General features: G+C 39.3%; 1 protein-coding gene across 8 annotated transcripts in view; it reads right to left on the bottom strand.

Annotated features, from left to right (window-relative positions):
* Positions 1-16509, bottom strand: part of RGS6 (regulator of G protein signaling 6) — a 658535-nt gene that overhangs the window by 415199 nt on the left and 226827 nt on the right. The window contains exon 1 of one of the 8 annotated variants that reach the window (XM_077122917.1): positions 9105-13866. The exons of the other annotated variants lie outside the window; for them this stretch is intronic. The gene's annotated coding sequence lies outside the window, so the exon portion shown is untranslated. Of the gene's footprint in view, positions 1-9104; positions 13867-16509 lie in introns of those variants that run through there. 8 annotated transcript variants of the gene reach the window in all.

The following is a 16509-nucleotide window of genomic DNA, read 5'->3' as shown; positions in this document are numbered from 1 at the left end:
AGGTCAGAATTCAGAAATCAGGAATCGGCACCATGAAAGGTTTAAGTGCAATTCACACAGATTCTCTTACAGTACACTGTGTGGCTTATAGGACTTCTTCTAAGCAAGAAAATGTCTACATCTATTACCGTCATCTCCTATTTTTCCCATTCACTAACCTTTGAATTTCACAAATGCCACAAATCAGGGGGTCAAGCTAAATAATTTATGTGACAGCACTGTGTCTTTCTTTGCCTGCCAATACCTTTTGGCAAACAAACAACAGGAAACAGGTGAACCAAGTAGTAGTACTCTCCTACTCTTCTATATATTTATTGGCTTCCAATTCCATAGGTTAACTTGAGGGAGGGGAAAAAAGTTGCTGGTCATGATGCCTTTATCAAAGCATACTGAGTTTTTAAAAATAACTTCATCTGAATTCAGTGAATTGCATTCAAGGTGTAATAGGAGTATTGTCAATTGCCTAGGGAGGAGGCTTAGATTATCTCTAAGCTTGTAATTCAATTGAACAATATTTACCGTTTATTGCACACCGACTATGTACCAGACATTTTTTAACTTGACCCTACAAAGTACTCACCAATAAGCTGGCTCATAATCTAATAGGTAAGAAAAAGATACATGCACAAAGAGTTTAATTCAATATGGTAAAATAATTTTATGAGGCTCCTTAAATTGAATTCCAAGTATTGAAATTAGCAGCTGTGGACAACTTTATGGAAATTTACAAAGTTCCAAGTTGGCAATTGTTCTAGCTTGCTAGCTGCCGGAATGCAATATACCAGAAATGGAATGGCTTTTAAAAAGGGGAATTTAATAAGTTTCTAATTTACAGTTCTAAGGCAGAGAAAATGTCCCAATTAAAACAAGTCTATAGATAAGTCCAATCAAAGGCATCCAGGGAAAGATACTTTGGTTCAAGAAGGCCGATGAAGTTCGGGGTTTTTCTCTCTTCAGTAAGAAGGCACATGGTAAACACAGTCACGCTTTCTCCCTTGGCTGGAAAGGCACATGGCAAGCACAGTGTCATCTGCTAGCTTTCTCTCCTGGCTTCCTATTTCATGAAGCTCCCCAGGAGGCGTTTTCCTTCTTCATCTCCAAAGGCCACTGGCTGGTAGACTCTCTGCTTCCCATGGCTATGATGTTCTGCTCTCTCAGAATCTCTCATTCTCCAAAATGTTTCCTCTTTTATAGGACTCCAGTAACTAATCAAGACCCACCCGAATGGGTGGAGACACATCTCCACCTAATCCAGTTTCACAACCACTCTTGATTAAATCACATCTCCAAGGAGATGATTTGGTTAGTTTTAAACACACAGCATTGAATAGGGATTATTCTACTTTTATGAAATGGGATTTAGATTAAAACATGGCTTTTCTAGGGGACATACATCCTTTCAAACCAGCACAGCCATGCATGGTCATGTTAATAGTGTCCTCCTTCCAACCCTGCCTCAGCACTCAGAATGGTGAATTCTCCTGTTTATTTTTGGTGTCCATGATTGTGGATGCAATGAGGACCCTGATGAAGACCACATTTTGGAGAATTGGGAGGAACTCTTTTAAACTCTGTGCTTGAATGTATCACTAGAAAAAATAACAGGCTGTATTGAGAACTGAGTACCAGAAATACATCATAAACACAGACACAGGCAGAACTGGCACATTACTGGGAAATCTGAGGCAAGTGAAGCCCACAAATATGATCCAGGAAGCCATCACATTCAAAGATTACCTTTAGCATCAAATAGCCAAGAAGGGTTCAAAATTCAGCCACCTGGACAGTATTATGGCAAAGTTGTTCTTTAAGGTCTTTCTCAGCAGGTTTTGACTCTTTCTTCACTTCTTTTTCCAAGATGCCTCACTCCTAGGAGTTCATATCCTTAATTTTGCCCTCAAGGCCATCCTACAATAGCCCCCATCTGTCCTCATCTTCCTAGGGAAAAACCTGTGTTTGGGAGCTTTTCTTTTTTTTATCCTGCAGGCATCCTTGATGGTGACAGAGAAGACACATGGAATTTAGGGATTGTCATCTGACCTGGGATGGATCATGTAATATCTTAGATCCTTGGTCTCTTCCTCTGTAAAACAGGACTAATTTCACCTATTCCACAGGGTTGCTGTAAGTGCTAAGAAGAAAAGAGATAGGAATGTGCTTTGTAAACGGTAAAACATAATAATAGCAGTAAATAAAATTTATCTAAAGCTTACTATATGCAAGCCACTATGTACATATTATCTCATTCATCTTCAAAACAACCATATGAGGTAGGTGATATTATTATCCTCATTATTCAGATGAAAAAAATCACAAGGAAATTAAATAACTTGCCTAACGTTACACTGAGAAAGTGTCAGAGCTAAGATTTATATCCAGGCAGACTGGCTCTAGAGCTCTTGAAAATTTCTCAAAATGTTATACTGGATCTTATAAATATGCTGTACTATGTCACTCAATTTAGGTTCCCTAACTAGCTATCCTAGGTTGTGATTTGGTAAACTAATTCATCCAGTATTTCGCTGACTATTAGTATTCCTCTTATGAACATATTTACAGAAATGATCTTAAAACACTGCTTTATCCAACCATGTAATTCTAATGATGGGATACCTAGTACCAAGAGATGGTGAACAGAAAAAATAGGCAAAGGACTTGAATAGAAATTCTTCCAAAGAAGATAAACAAATAGCCAATAAACACATGAAATGATGCTCAATATCATTAGCCATTAAGGAAATGCAAATTAAAACCACAATGAGATGCCATAATAGGATGGCTATTATTTAAAAAATTGAAAATAGTAAGTGATGGAGAGGAAGCAAAGAAATTAAAACTCTAGTGTACTGTTGGTAGGAATGTAAAATTGTGCAGCCACTATAGAAAGCAATATGGCAGTTCCTCAAAAAGTTAAAGATGGAATTACCTTTTGACCTGTAAATCCTACTTCTAGTTATAGAACCAAAGAAAGTGAAAACAGGGTCACAAATTAATGTACAAATACTTGTACATTAATCTTTTTAGCAGCATTATTCACAATAGCCAAAAGCTTGAAACAACCCAAGTTATCCATCAACAAATGTATGGATAAACAAAATGGGGTGTAAACATACAATGGAATATTATTCAGCCAAAGGAAGGGATACAGTTATGAGACATGCTGCAACCTGGAAGAACCTTGAAAACATTGTGCTCAGTGAAATAAGCAAGATGTATAAGGACAAACATATTATCACTTATAAGAGATGACTAGAAATAGTTCATTCACAGAGATAGAAGGCAGATTAAAAGTTGTGGAAGTGGGAGGACCAAGGAGAAGGGAGAGGAGTGTTTGCAATACAAAACAAAAGAGATGGTGAACATAACTGGGGCAAGTGGTGGGTAGAGGAGGAGACTGCTGGTCTTGAAGTACCCCTTAAAATAGCCAGTAATTACTCAAGTGTAAGACCCCCGAAGGAGAAAGACTCCTCCAAGGAGAATGATCAAGAGAAGTGATGTCTTTGGGATACTAGGTTTGAAAAGAATGTGTAAAAGAATGGTGATCCTGTATCTTCACATTCACTGTCATTTCATTTACTCTTCACAACACCCCAGTGATTACTCATTAGTATCCCCTACCTACACACAACTGCCAAATGCATTTTCCTAAAACACTCTTTCAGTGTGTTGCTCACCTGTACAAAAACCTAAAGTAGCTCCCCACTGCCTCAAGGAAAAAAGTTCAAATCCCTCCCAAGCTGTCCTAAAGATATCTTATAATTTATAAGACAGAGAACAAAAATCATCCTATCACAGCAGCACACATACACATGATTGTGATAAACGAAACATGGGAGTTCATCTGTCAGAACAAGAAGGAAGTTCTACACCTACACATACCACTTGTGCTACTACTGGTAGTCATGGCACAAGAAACAAGACTTTCTACATAGGAGTCCTTCTCTCAGTTTAAAATGAGTAACAGATGCATACACCTGGGAATCCAAAGATGCACATACTTCAAGTGCTGCAAAACCTGAGCTACTTTCCTGTTTCTACTGGCCAGATATCTGACCTCACATTGAATCATTTGCTTCTAGTCTCTAGGAGTGTACTTTGGGATGAATACTAAATGCCATGGTGTAGTGCTTACATAAACTGCCCTTCTTTCCTGTCAATGCTTGACGTTCAAATAATTTTTTTCTCTAAGGAGTCCAGAGAGTTCTTTAGAGACATTACCTAAGTCAACATTATCTAATTCAACACTTCCTATATGAGAGCTGAAGGGTGTTATTGGCCTGGAATTGGTAGATCAAATTACTCCCTCTAGAAGAGATGGCAAAGAGCATCTCCACCTTTCCAGTCAGTCCTAATGATTACCCTGATAATTATACCAGAATAAGAGCCAGGCTGCATGTACTCCTTTGGTTCCAAGTCCATCAGTCTCTGCCTGTCTCAGTCGTGGTTGGCATTAGAGATAAATGAAGAGCCCAGTGAACCTACCAGAGGGCGGGTCCTGGAATCAGCCTTGCTGTCCCTGACAATTAAGTCCAATGTGAGCGTGACAACCAGATCGCAGCCTTTTCCTTTAACTACAGCTTATAGACATTGCCCACATTCCTGACCCTTTGCCCAAGTTCCTTATCTGACCGTTTCCTACAGGAACTGCAGCTCTTGCCTTATTTGCTAGAGAACTGTCAATCTGCCCAGTCCTTGCCATCAATCTAGTCCTTAGTAACAAATCCTTGCTTTGTTGCTGTGTTAGGATGATCCTGTTCCAGCTCAACTCATCCAACCAAATGAACTCATCCACCAAATGAACAAAGATCCCTCCAGAACTACCACCAAATTAGATCTGGAGGGTGAAAATACTCGTATATATTACAGCTCTGCTTTTAACACTGGTTGGTCACTGCAACTTGAATGCCCTTCTTGGGACTAGTACCTCTACACAGGGGTTCACAACTCTGACTGCACAATGAAATTATCCAGGGATATCATAAAGATCAGATGTCCAGGTCATACCCCAAATGGATTGCCAGAATTTCCAGGAATGGGATCCAAGCACCATTATGTCTCTCAGAGTGGGATCCAAAAACCAGTATGTTTCCTCTAGGAGTGGGATCCAAGTACCAGCATGTTTCTAAAGGTCCTCAGGTAATTCTAATGTACAGTCAAGTCTGAGACAAACTGCTCTAATCTCTTCCCTAGTTTAACCTCATTTCCTCACTGTCAGAGCTGAAGTCCCAGCATGGCCCATTTCACCTGTACAGGTAATGACAACACCAGAAAATAATACTGAAGTGAGAGAATGAAGATAAAATAGATGTGATGATTCAAATAGCTGATATTAGAATGGGAAATTGTCAATGGCAAGTAGTAAATCATAATTGGTAATGAAAAACCCATCAGAAACTTAAGGAATCCAAGTCACTGATAATTAGGATTGGAAAACACAGTAAACCTGCATCATAGCCCAGCTCAATACCATGAATTTCATGACATCCTGGGGACAGATCTCTTCTCCTGGAATGCCACAGTTACGGTGAGTAACCATATATAACATTACTAATCTGCAAGGTAGGTGGTTAGTTCTGGAAGGGGTATCCTGGATGGGAGGTTGGAGTGGCTGACCTTTAACGTCCTCTCTAATTCTGGCAAGTCTTTGAATCAAGGTGACAAGCCCTCAGGGTTCCAGAGAATGGTTTGAAGAAAATAACCTGTTGTTTGACCTGAGCCATTGTTGTGGTCCATGGAGCTAAACCAGCCAGGGAAGCAGATGCCACAGGTTGGGCCTGGCATCACTGCAAGGACTGAAATAACTTGAGACAATCATCCCTGTTTCAAAAAGCTGGGTGTGACTCAAAGGGAAGCCAAAAGGACTGTGTGGATAAGAGAGGCCCTTGCACTCTGGAGGAAATAATATACATCTCTGCTTCATCTACTATCTATTGACTACTGACGATTGCTTTTCTCAGCTTCCTGTTTGGGAACATGGTCATGTTCTTGTAACTCACCAAGAGCCTCTTGCAAAAATTAACCTCACTGGAAATGGGCAAGGGATGTGGCTGACCCAAGTAGTTATCTGGCCAACTCTCCAACACCTCCAGAGTCCAATACATCTTCAAAGTATGGCAGTTGCTTTATTGCTGCAGTGATGGGAAACATACCACTCTTTAAGGCAAGCTGATGCTATCCCTACATCATTCATTGAGTAGTTCCACTCTGGGCCCCAATGCAATATATCTTCCTGTGACTTCTACCCACTGGACCTGCATCTGATATCTAATGGCCACAAAAAATAAGTTTGTAACCTCTTCCATATAGCTGCCCTTTACATACCTGTTTGAAGAGACCTCTCTAATTTAGCAAACAGCCTGATTCAACTCTGCTTATACAGTTTTATCATTTTTAGAACACTCATACTGTCTTCAGTCTCTTGACATGTGTTATCTTTGATTCTCACAAAACCCCATAAGGAAAGCATATTATCCCTATTGGGAAGATAAGCAATCAGCCTAAATTTACAAAAAAGTAAATGGCACAGCCCACGTTTACTGATTTTCAAGTCCATGTGCCTTTCATTATAAACCCGTGGTCCCCTCACTTGACTCCCAGAAACACCTGGGAAGATTTATTTTTAAAATAGAATATGCCAGTCCCAAAGTAGACAGAATAAATCAGAAACAGGTGATTCCAATAGAGCTGATCCAGAGATCAGTATTTAAAAACAGCTAACTCATGTGAATGTGACATTTAACCTCTTCAACTTCCCAGTTCCTTTTTGGGGGGAAGGAATAAAAAAACTTTTTTAAAAACTCAACATTCTTGCTACAATGTGTACTTCAAGTGTGGTTTGACCAGCATTTCAGAATAGATCTACTGCCTCCATAACTCTGGACAGCTATGGCCAAAGCTGGAACTAGAGATCACGTCCTGCCACCCATGGAGGCTATGTAAAACCCGCCCAAGGACACAGCTACCATGTTTGTTGTCAGTGCTGGGGAGTCAGCATGGCCACCCAATTCTGATTTTTTCCCTTCGGCTTCATAATTCTCCCATACTAGTCTTCGTGAAGTGCATCTCCTGAAGGCAATTAAAATTATACAGTGCTCTGATTTCAATCCTCCTATAACCATGCTGAATATTTTCCACTTAAAAAAATTAAATTTTAATTAAGCTTTTTTTCATCAAAACACCAGTCCTGCTGATAATGTCAGGAAGGTCTGAGAAAGTAATTACGTGCACAATCTGGTTTTGACAACCTTCATTCTCCACTGGGACACTTCTTCTGTTTCCTTTACTTCATTAAAAATCCCCCGTTGCCATAGGAAGACTTCCTTTCTCCTCTATTTACTTCAATAGAGACAAAGGACCAATTTCCTTCCTTTGGTACATAGAAGCAATACATAGTACATTGAATAAACTCTGTGAGACATTCAAAATACACATGAGGGAGTTCATCCCATCATTTCCTTTTGTTTTTAGTCATCTACCAGTACAGATAAATGTACCAGTCAAGAGTTATAGGGCGGGCCACAGTGGCTCAGTGGCAGAGTTCTCTCCTGCCATACTGGAGACCTGAGTTCAGTTCCCGGTGCCTGCCCATGGAAAAAAAATAAAAAAGTTATAGGAGGGCATTTTGGTAGAGCCCATTAGCTCCTACTCTTCTCACCTTCTATCTCAGTCCCATGTATTTAGCCATTACATTAAGAAATAAAATATGCTAAATTCTCTGATATTCTGAAGTTAGTAGTGATAAAGATAAAACACAATTATCAGTAGATCAAAGTTGATTCCGTTTGACACCGGGCAAATTACCATCCATATTTCCTATGCTCATTATGACTTCCAAATTTTGTGAAGCGGCCACTAACTGGAAACATTAAATGAAAAGAAATGGAAAGAGGGTGGCCTCATAAATCCATGCAATTCAGATCAACTTACTATGATTGCATTAATTCTCTAATTTTTGAGGGTAAAGATTTTCTAGACTAAATATACCAGGAGGGAGAGTGGCTCTCTAAGGACAGAATAACCTATGGTCAAATAATCTAGGAATGTAACATCAATGGCTCTAGATTCAGAAGTAATTTTCTCAGTTATGCCAATGTCTCAGTGACGATTTTGAAATTCTCCAATGAAAATTTTCAACTTCTTTGGTTTCCTTTTCCTCACATCCCTACTTGCCCTGTGACCAAGGTGTCATTTATTAATCTTATTAGTTCTATTTTGATGGCAATAAGTATTATTATAATAATAAACTTGTATTTTATTAAACACTACCTAACTTTCCCGTACTATTTTTTTTGGTTATAGACATTGCTGAGATAAAATTATGATTTAATAATCTCAACAAACCATCAGTTGGACTCTAGAATAAGTTAAAACTTTGGATGAACATGTTGGGAAATAATGGATTTTAAACCCTAAAGACATGTTCTAACAGGAACAAGGTCTATGAATATCTAAGTGAATATACTCATATCTCAGAAACTAGGTTCCAGTTTGCCAAAGGGTTCATTATATTTGCCTTGACATCAGTCACTCCACAAATGCCACTAATCATGTTGGAAAAATGGGATGTATTAGAACTGATGACCCACAATACTCATAATTTTTTATTTCCAGCTCAAATAGCAAAAAGCCAGTCCTTTCTGAGATTCAATTCTGCAACAGCAATTACTGTTATATGATCAACAAGCAACAAATAAAAGAAAAAGGGAAGGTCGAGAAGGGGAAATAGAGCTAAGACAGTTTTCCTCTTTACCAGGCTACTGCTGCCTTTTCTTCATGGACCTTCATGTGTCTTTAAGAGCTATTTCCCTGCTACCAACTTTCTGGACAATGGCCACTGATGGCGGTAAGAGTTTTGTTATAAGTCTGAGAAATGGAAAACAAGGGATCCTGTGAACTAATGTGTTCTCTCCTTCTGAGACTGTATTTGGCTCTTACATAGAATGACAGTGTTCAGGATTTCTCAGTTTATGAGCCTCTCTTGCAAGGTACAGGATGTCCTAAAGCCATCTACCCTATTGCCTGCTCTCAAGTTCACTATGAAACAAAGCCCCACTATGTAAAAAAAGAAAAAAAAACCTTGAACATTAAATATAGTAAATTGGTACCTGAGGGAACAAAATATGGAAGCTGTACGAAGAGTCGAGCCTGAGGGTCCTAACTGACCATCAGCAATCCACTGATGACTCCTCTGGACGGAGAACAGTCCCTCTCCCTGAACCAGCTGGAATGCCATTGCCTTGGATACCCTCTGATTTATACCAGAGAAACTCAGAAAAGGGATGGCAGCTGATCTCAGAGCCCCTGGGGACTTTCTCTGAGTGATTTTCATGCAGGCCTTGTGAAACAATGACGCAGAGAAGGGGACTGCATCACTATATTTATTTTAATCACTGAAAAGTTTTCATTTATAATTTATAGGCACTTAGACTGCTTGGGATGTCTTATTAAAAAGGATGTCATTTATTTTTTTACCTCTTTATGACCACAGGAAAGAGAAACCTCTTAAATGCAGTATAAGAATAAATTGTTACCAAAATAGAAGCTGATGCCCACTAATTACAGTGCTATCCAACCGGTATTTATAAAATCATCATCACCATATGAAGAGAAGAGCATGTAATTTAGCTTTAAGCTAGTACAATTAACAGGTTTTTTAAAACTTGTAACTATCTGATGATTACTAAATATACCAATTCTTCTCTCTCAGAGAGTCTTGGCTCTGTGGCTCCCCAAAGGGAAGCAAATAGCAGGAATCAAAAGAGGGACATCAGAGGAGAAAAGGTTACTTCACTATATATTTAATGGATGTCCCACTGTTAACAAGCCTTTATAAAGGATCCAGCATAGTCTAGATATTTTGAGGGATTTTAAAAAACATTAAAAATGTGTAATCTAGGAATATGGAGTCCATAAGGAACCATAAGGAACATGGTGTACGTGAGGTTACTTCCAGGACTAAATGTACCAGGTCCCAAGGTCCTAGTAGGGAATATACAAAGATGTGATCAAGGTTGATGGCAAATTCTGGAGGAACCCAAGTGGTAGTACAGCCAAAAGGAAGTAATGGGCTCTTAAAGGGCCTACCAGGGAAGGGCATCTTTGGGGAATATGAGAAGTTGCAAATAGACAAGGAAGTATGATTGCACTTGTGCTTTGCCACTGTCCAGTAAAGAACATGCTCAAGAGGAACCACCGGGCTGACAATTTCAAGGCTTAGCAGAGATTTATCGCTCTCTGTCACTTCAGAGAGCTTAAGATATTGTCTAGATAATCAACTCCCAAAAGAGGGATGGAAACTCAGAGTTGTCCCTCATGGCCCACTGGGTCTCTGTGATGGGATTGAGAGACTTCAGCAGCAGGAGAGGGTGATAAGGCCAGAGGCTCCAGTGCTGAATGCTGAGAAGAGAGAGGACTACAGAGCTTAGGAGTGATATTCCTGAAATTGAGTATTCAGAATATGGAATATGCATAAGGAACATAGGCCCTGAGTCATAAGATGAGTCAGTAAGATGGGGATTGGGGTGATAAAGAACTGTGTCAGCCTTTGGTTGTTGGGTGTTAGTCCCTCTCTGTGCCAATATCTCCTATTTACTGGGTGAGAGAAAGGCCCCAGAAATTCCAGGTGAAAGCACAGAGGAATAACACAGATTCAGACCATAACCAAGCCTCTATGTGCCTGCTTACGTGTAAATAGAGAATGACCTGACCTCTGCCTTCACAGAACTTGCTATCTGATCAGGAAAATATGGCCTATATGCATACAACAGTAAATGGCAAAGTAATCTTCAAAAAGAATTTGATGTCTTGATAGGGACCACTGCATACTTTATGCACAATTAGAATGGTCAAACCACCTTTCCCAAGTCAAGGAAAATGCAGCAGGGTCAGGTGCATGCTTATGAATAAAAGATGAAGATAGCAGCTCGAGGGGCTTGTTGCAAAGTTTCTCAAAATCCTGCTCCTGGCTAAGGCCTATGGCCAGGGTCAAGACCCAGTCAGCCCAAAAGCCCAGCTGAAACCTCTCAGACCAAGACAAAAAACAGCATAAACCACCATTCCAGAGAGGGACATATCTACAAGCCATCATCTCAATACATTATACTGCTAATTTATCAAAGGTATTTTCCCTCGGATGTGTGGTTTGAAAAATCCTGCTTTAATTCTGTAGCAGACTTCCGTTAATATATACAATGATGTTTCTGGAATTCATTTCTGCCTTTTTTACCTAACAACTTCTTCCTTCCATGCCACCTGGTCCCTATAAAATAGAGACAATAGCAGGGTCCACTGCGTCCTGGAATAAACCCTAAATCACAGCTCTGCTTCTCTCACCAGCTCAGCACCAATTAACATACTTTGTCAATCCCATCTCTGTGAGTTTCCTTAGAATATGGTGCCAGGAATGCTTCATCCAGGGCTTTGATAAGAAACTACGAGTTAAAATGATTAGAAAACACTTTTCAACTATAAAGATTTTTTTTGTATAAAAGCTGAAATAGTAATAATGGAATATAGTTCCTTTTCCTCCTACACAAGATCATGCCCAGCTAACTGTGAATCTGATTAGCTTTCCAAGAAGGTAGTTATAGGTGTGGGTGCCAATGAAGCTTTTCTCCACCTTATAAAAAGGCAGTCCCCATTCCAGTGGGAGCCACTGAAGCATGGAGATGAGACAGTTACAGATAAATGATCACATAGGCCAATTACACTGTGAAACATCAGGGCCTATTTAACTTGGGATCAGTGAAAGAAGTTATCATCTTTATTCTGGAATGATTGGGTAGCCTTTAAAACTCAATGGTCTCCTTAATAATTCTCATAGAATTGAAATAACTGAGAGTAAATTAGGGAAAAGTCTGACCACATTTAAATTATTATTTAAATATGCAAGTGTAGGCACAAAATACTAAGGGTGGGAAAAAATGTGCCTGAGAAATGTGAGGTATTCTCATAATGAAATAGTTAAACAGTTAACTGTTTTGAGTTCTACTACTTCATCTACTATTTTTATTCTCTTCGGTGTTTTATTTCCCATATCGTAATGCTTGGTGCCTACATCATCTCTTCTTTGCTTTCTACATGTTAAACAAACTCAGAAACCAAAAATCATGCTTTTCTGCGTGCTGTAAGTTTTAAGTATGAAAGTTAAATTAACAGTAATTCGCATGAACCATGGATGTCACGAAACTGCCTGAACAGAAGGTGATTTATGTCAGGTTACTAAGCAAAGTCACACAATATTAAGTGACTGAATTACACAGTCACTGAGTACAAGCAACAGAATTCCTATCTGCCTAAACATTAAGCAGAAAAGGATGTATTGGAAGAAAGTTCAAAAGTGGTAGAAAACCAGACAGAACCAAGGTCCTCCTCCTACCGCCAGTCACTAACACGGCTGCCTTAAAAAGTTTCACAAATGTTCCCTGATCTCTGCAACACTTCCTCCAGATCCAAAGCCCAGAATAAGAGCATCCAATTGGCCAAGGCTAATGTACCTTCACCCTAGAAGCCAGGCAACCAGAATATGGAGTATCGGGTCATTTCAGCTTCTGAGACAGAAGGAATCTGCATCCAAGAAAGAAAAAAAAAACAAAAACAAAAAACAATGGTCTGCTGCAGGGACCTATCAGTTTCCATAAAGGAGGATGCAAATGCAGTTCTACCTGAGGATGAGTTATGACAGCACTGTGCTCCGATGAGGTGCACTGTCACAATGCTACTGGCAAAATATCAAACTTCTCCATCTCCGCAGGTGATTCGGTCAATTTCACAGTTGCATTATGGTTTCCAGTAATAGATGACATAGCTTAAATATTCTCATTCACAATATCTAGCAAGCTGTTGGCATTTGAGTTTTCTCCATTTGCATCTTCTATTTAAAGTGTAAACTTTACATACAGCGATTTATAATAGCACTGAGTACTCGAATGCCTACCATATAGGGTTGTAGAAAGGATTTTACACGATAGTATATGTAAGACCCCCAGCATAAATGTGAATGTAGAAGATCAGAGTCATGAAACCAGTAAGGAAAACCAGCTTGACACACACCTTTTGCGTCTCAGTTTGCAGAGAGCCCTTGGGGGACCTCTAAGGTCTCATCATGCCAATAGCAATTTCAGGGAGCTATTACAATCCATGTGGTTTTCCTTTGTTGAAAAGTATGTGGAGATAGAGGTGGATAAAACAAGGGGCTACCTTGGGATGTAAAAATTAAAAAAGAAACAGTCTAAGACATCCTCTTTCTGATTTGCTGAGAAATTACATGGAATAGTATGAAGTAGGCTCTCTACTTAACACATAAATAAAATACGTGAACACGATAAACATTATTGAAACCTACCATATACCACATCCTCCTCTCCATGTTGGGGACACTATATTCTAGTCTTAGTTCCTTCTTCGTAGTTATCAATAGAGAGAATGTCTCTCCTTTTGGGACTAGCAAGAGGATGAATTAGATACCAATACAGCATAGTATAATACCAACTAGCACTGTATAATTCCTTGGGAGAAAGTTGTGTCAATCTAAGACACATGCAGGTAAGCCCAGGCAAGGGAGGAGACAGCCCCAGCAAGGCAGGATTTAGAAAAGCTTTCCTTTAAGGGAAGTGATAACAGTCAGACAAACAGCACAATAAATTTCCTTACATTTGATCTCAAATACATAAACACATACCCACCACTACCCAAATTAGATGCGTAAGAACAATGGAAAAAATTGAAATCATGCAAAAATGTCCATGTGTTTCCTTGACTCTTCTTCCTCCTCCTCCTTTTCTTCTTTTCTTTTTCTATTTCATCAGTAAGTTTAAGCCTAAACACTTAAGACATCCTACTATTCAGGAAAATAGATGTTATTTTAATAACCCTCCTAAAATGGCATCATATAACCATCTGTTATCAACCCTTGCAATCCTGCATTCTCCACTCCTCCCTGAATATCAATATCACTACAGCCACCCACCAGTCCACCCACCCCGGAAAAATGTCGGGGGGGGGGGGAGGGGAAGAAAGAGAAGTTTGGCAGGAAAAAAACTCTGAGTATTATGTTGACACTTGTGCAGATATAAAAGGAGTCTGCTGCTGACAAACTCAGAATACAGTTTTGTTAACTATTCCTTACCTCTTTCTCTATTGCCATAAACTGTTTCTAAAGTGTGGAACACATTTATAATACTAAATTCAAAAGACATGCCAGAATGCAGAGGCATACAAAGCAGGGAAGAAAGGACTCAGAGAACTTTAAAGCTGGAGGAGAAGTGTTTGATCCTCTCATTTCTCACCCAAGAAAACTGAGGCCTGGGGTGTTAGGTGAGCCCCCACAATCATGGTCAGTTAGAATCTGCACAGGCTTAGAACCAAGCAAGTCTCCTGCCCAATTGGCAGTGAATTTTCAACACACCAAAAATGCCTAGGTTTTTGTGACACTGCGTTAAATGTCGTAAAAAGAAACCAAGAACTTACTCCAATGGGTGGCAAACTTAAATGATAAAATAGTAACTCAACTGCTGCATATATACAAGAAATATAAACAGAAAATTAATGAATTTTTAAAATATGTGTGAAGCATATTAAATGGTACATTTTGCTTCCATTTCTGTGCCTACAGAAGATCTAATTAATGACCATGTCTGTGTGCATAAAACCACAGGAAATGTAAATGCCTCTGTTGGATTTACCCTGAAGCCTCAACATTATTGTAGAATATCATGCCTGCTGGCCCTAGGACAGTTATGTGTAGTCTGCAGGGAAAGGAGTGGGAAACACCATTTTTAATGGATGGGGCAATGGCCACTACATGTGAGGAGAGAATTATAAACTAACTGCAGACAAAAGTCTCGATGATTATAGAGATGGCCAATACATTCAGAAGCAACTGGGTATAGTAGGAATCATCAGAGAACTTTCATAAATATGAACGTTCTAGTCAAAGATGACAATGGATGAAGAAAATCTTGGCAGCAGTATAAAGGTTCAACTTGAGTGAGATGATGCAAGCAGTGGTGAGACAACCAGTGAAGAATGATCTAGGCAAGAGAAGATGAGAACCTGGGCATGACAAATAGAGTTCATTTTGAATGACAATCCCAATCATTCAATGCAGTGCCCTAGAGTCTGTGTTGAGAAAGATGCTCAGTGCATGTTTGGAAACAGAAAGAACTGTTTCATGATATGAAAATGGAAAAATCATCATGAAATCCAGACCATGCATTAGTGGTTGGGGTACAGTGATAGACTGAATATGAAAAATGTTTTCTAGAAAGTGGTAATATGATTTAGTCCTCAATTTTTATCCATGTGTTCTTTTCTTTGAGAGATGAATGGACTGCTCACCATAATGAGGCAAGCTTGAGGCAAGGTGGTCAGAAAAAGCAGAGAAGCCACAGAAATTTAGAGACTTTCCTCAATTCTAAGATAGGAGTTGAGTAACTAGAGTACATCTTGAAATTATGTAAAACGTAAAACAGCACATTGGGAAGGACAAGATATTGGAAACATTGAGGAGCAAGATAAGATAAGGTAAAGAGAATGGAGAAGAAGCACCACCAAAAATCTTGAAATTTAAGAATGAAAGAAATGTAGCCAGGGCAGCAAAGGACTCTACAAGATGATTCAGAAACAGAGATGAATACTGTAGCTGGCCAATAAGTAATATGGAAACATCTCTGCTTCTCTTTCTTCCTCCAGGTGCTTTTTCCTCAGAGGAAACCTCCCCAGTGTGCTGCAGTCAATCATATTTTAAATAAGCACCACAAAAACATGGCTTTGAATTATAAACCACAGGGATATGAACACTGGGTGACACACACTTCTTTTAGTCCAATGCTGAACACCTTTTTATTCAATATGCTCTATGAGCAAGCACTGCTAAAGATTCTAAAATTAATAAAGCCAAATCTATCCTCAATGAGTTGGTCAGAAGCTGACAGTCCAGGCTGAGCATGACATAGAAAAGGATATAAGCAAAGCATGCCTCAGCTTCAAGAAACCTTTGACAGAGATGTGCTCACAAACTTAGAGAATAGTAAACCACAACCACAGTCAAGGACTTTTTCAAAATGTTCCTCAAAGTGTTAACGGATGGGCCTGCGGCCCTAGGGAAGAGAGAGTATTACGCAGAAATGCAGCAGCAAATAATTGGCATGTAATAAATTACAGAATATAGGCAACAAAATGAGTATTGTCTTCATTCTTTGAACTGTTAAGGCTAAATATAGCAAAAAAAAGTCAATGATTCCCACCTCCAAGTGGCTCAGGTTCCATGGGTAAGAGAGGCTGTTGAACAATTACAAGACAATGTCTAAAGATAGTTATGCAAAAGGTTCTATGGTGTCACTGATCCTGAAGAGAAGTTCAAAAAGACAGTGGACTCTGAGGTGGGGTTAGAAGATTGCCCCAAAATTTTACCAAACATTTTTTTTTTTATTTTAAATGATCTTACTTTATAATCATACCTCAAACTTCCACAGAGCCCAGCTCAATGTGGGGTTCATAGTAAGGACTCAA

The sequence above is a fragment of the Tamandua tetradactyla genome, chromosome 12 (genome assembly GCF_023851605.1).
Source record: "Tamandua tetradactyla isolate mTamTet1 chromosome 12, mTamTet1.pri, whole genome shotgun sequence".
In the NCBI taxonomy this organism is placed as follows: Eukaryota; Metazoa; Chordata; class Mammalia; order Pilosa; family Myrmecophagidae; genus Tamandua; species Tamandua tetradactyla.
This window is presented reverse-complemented; position numbering and strand designations above follow the sequence as displayed.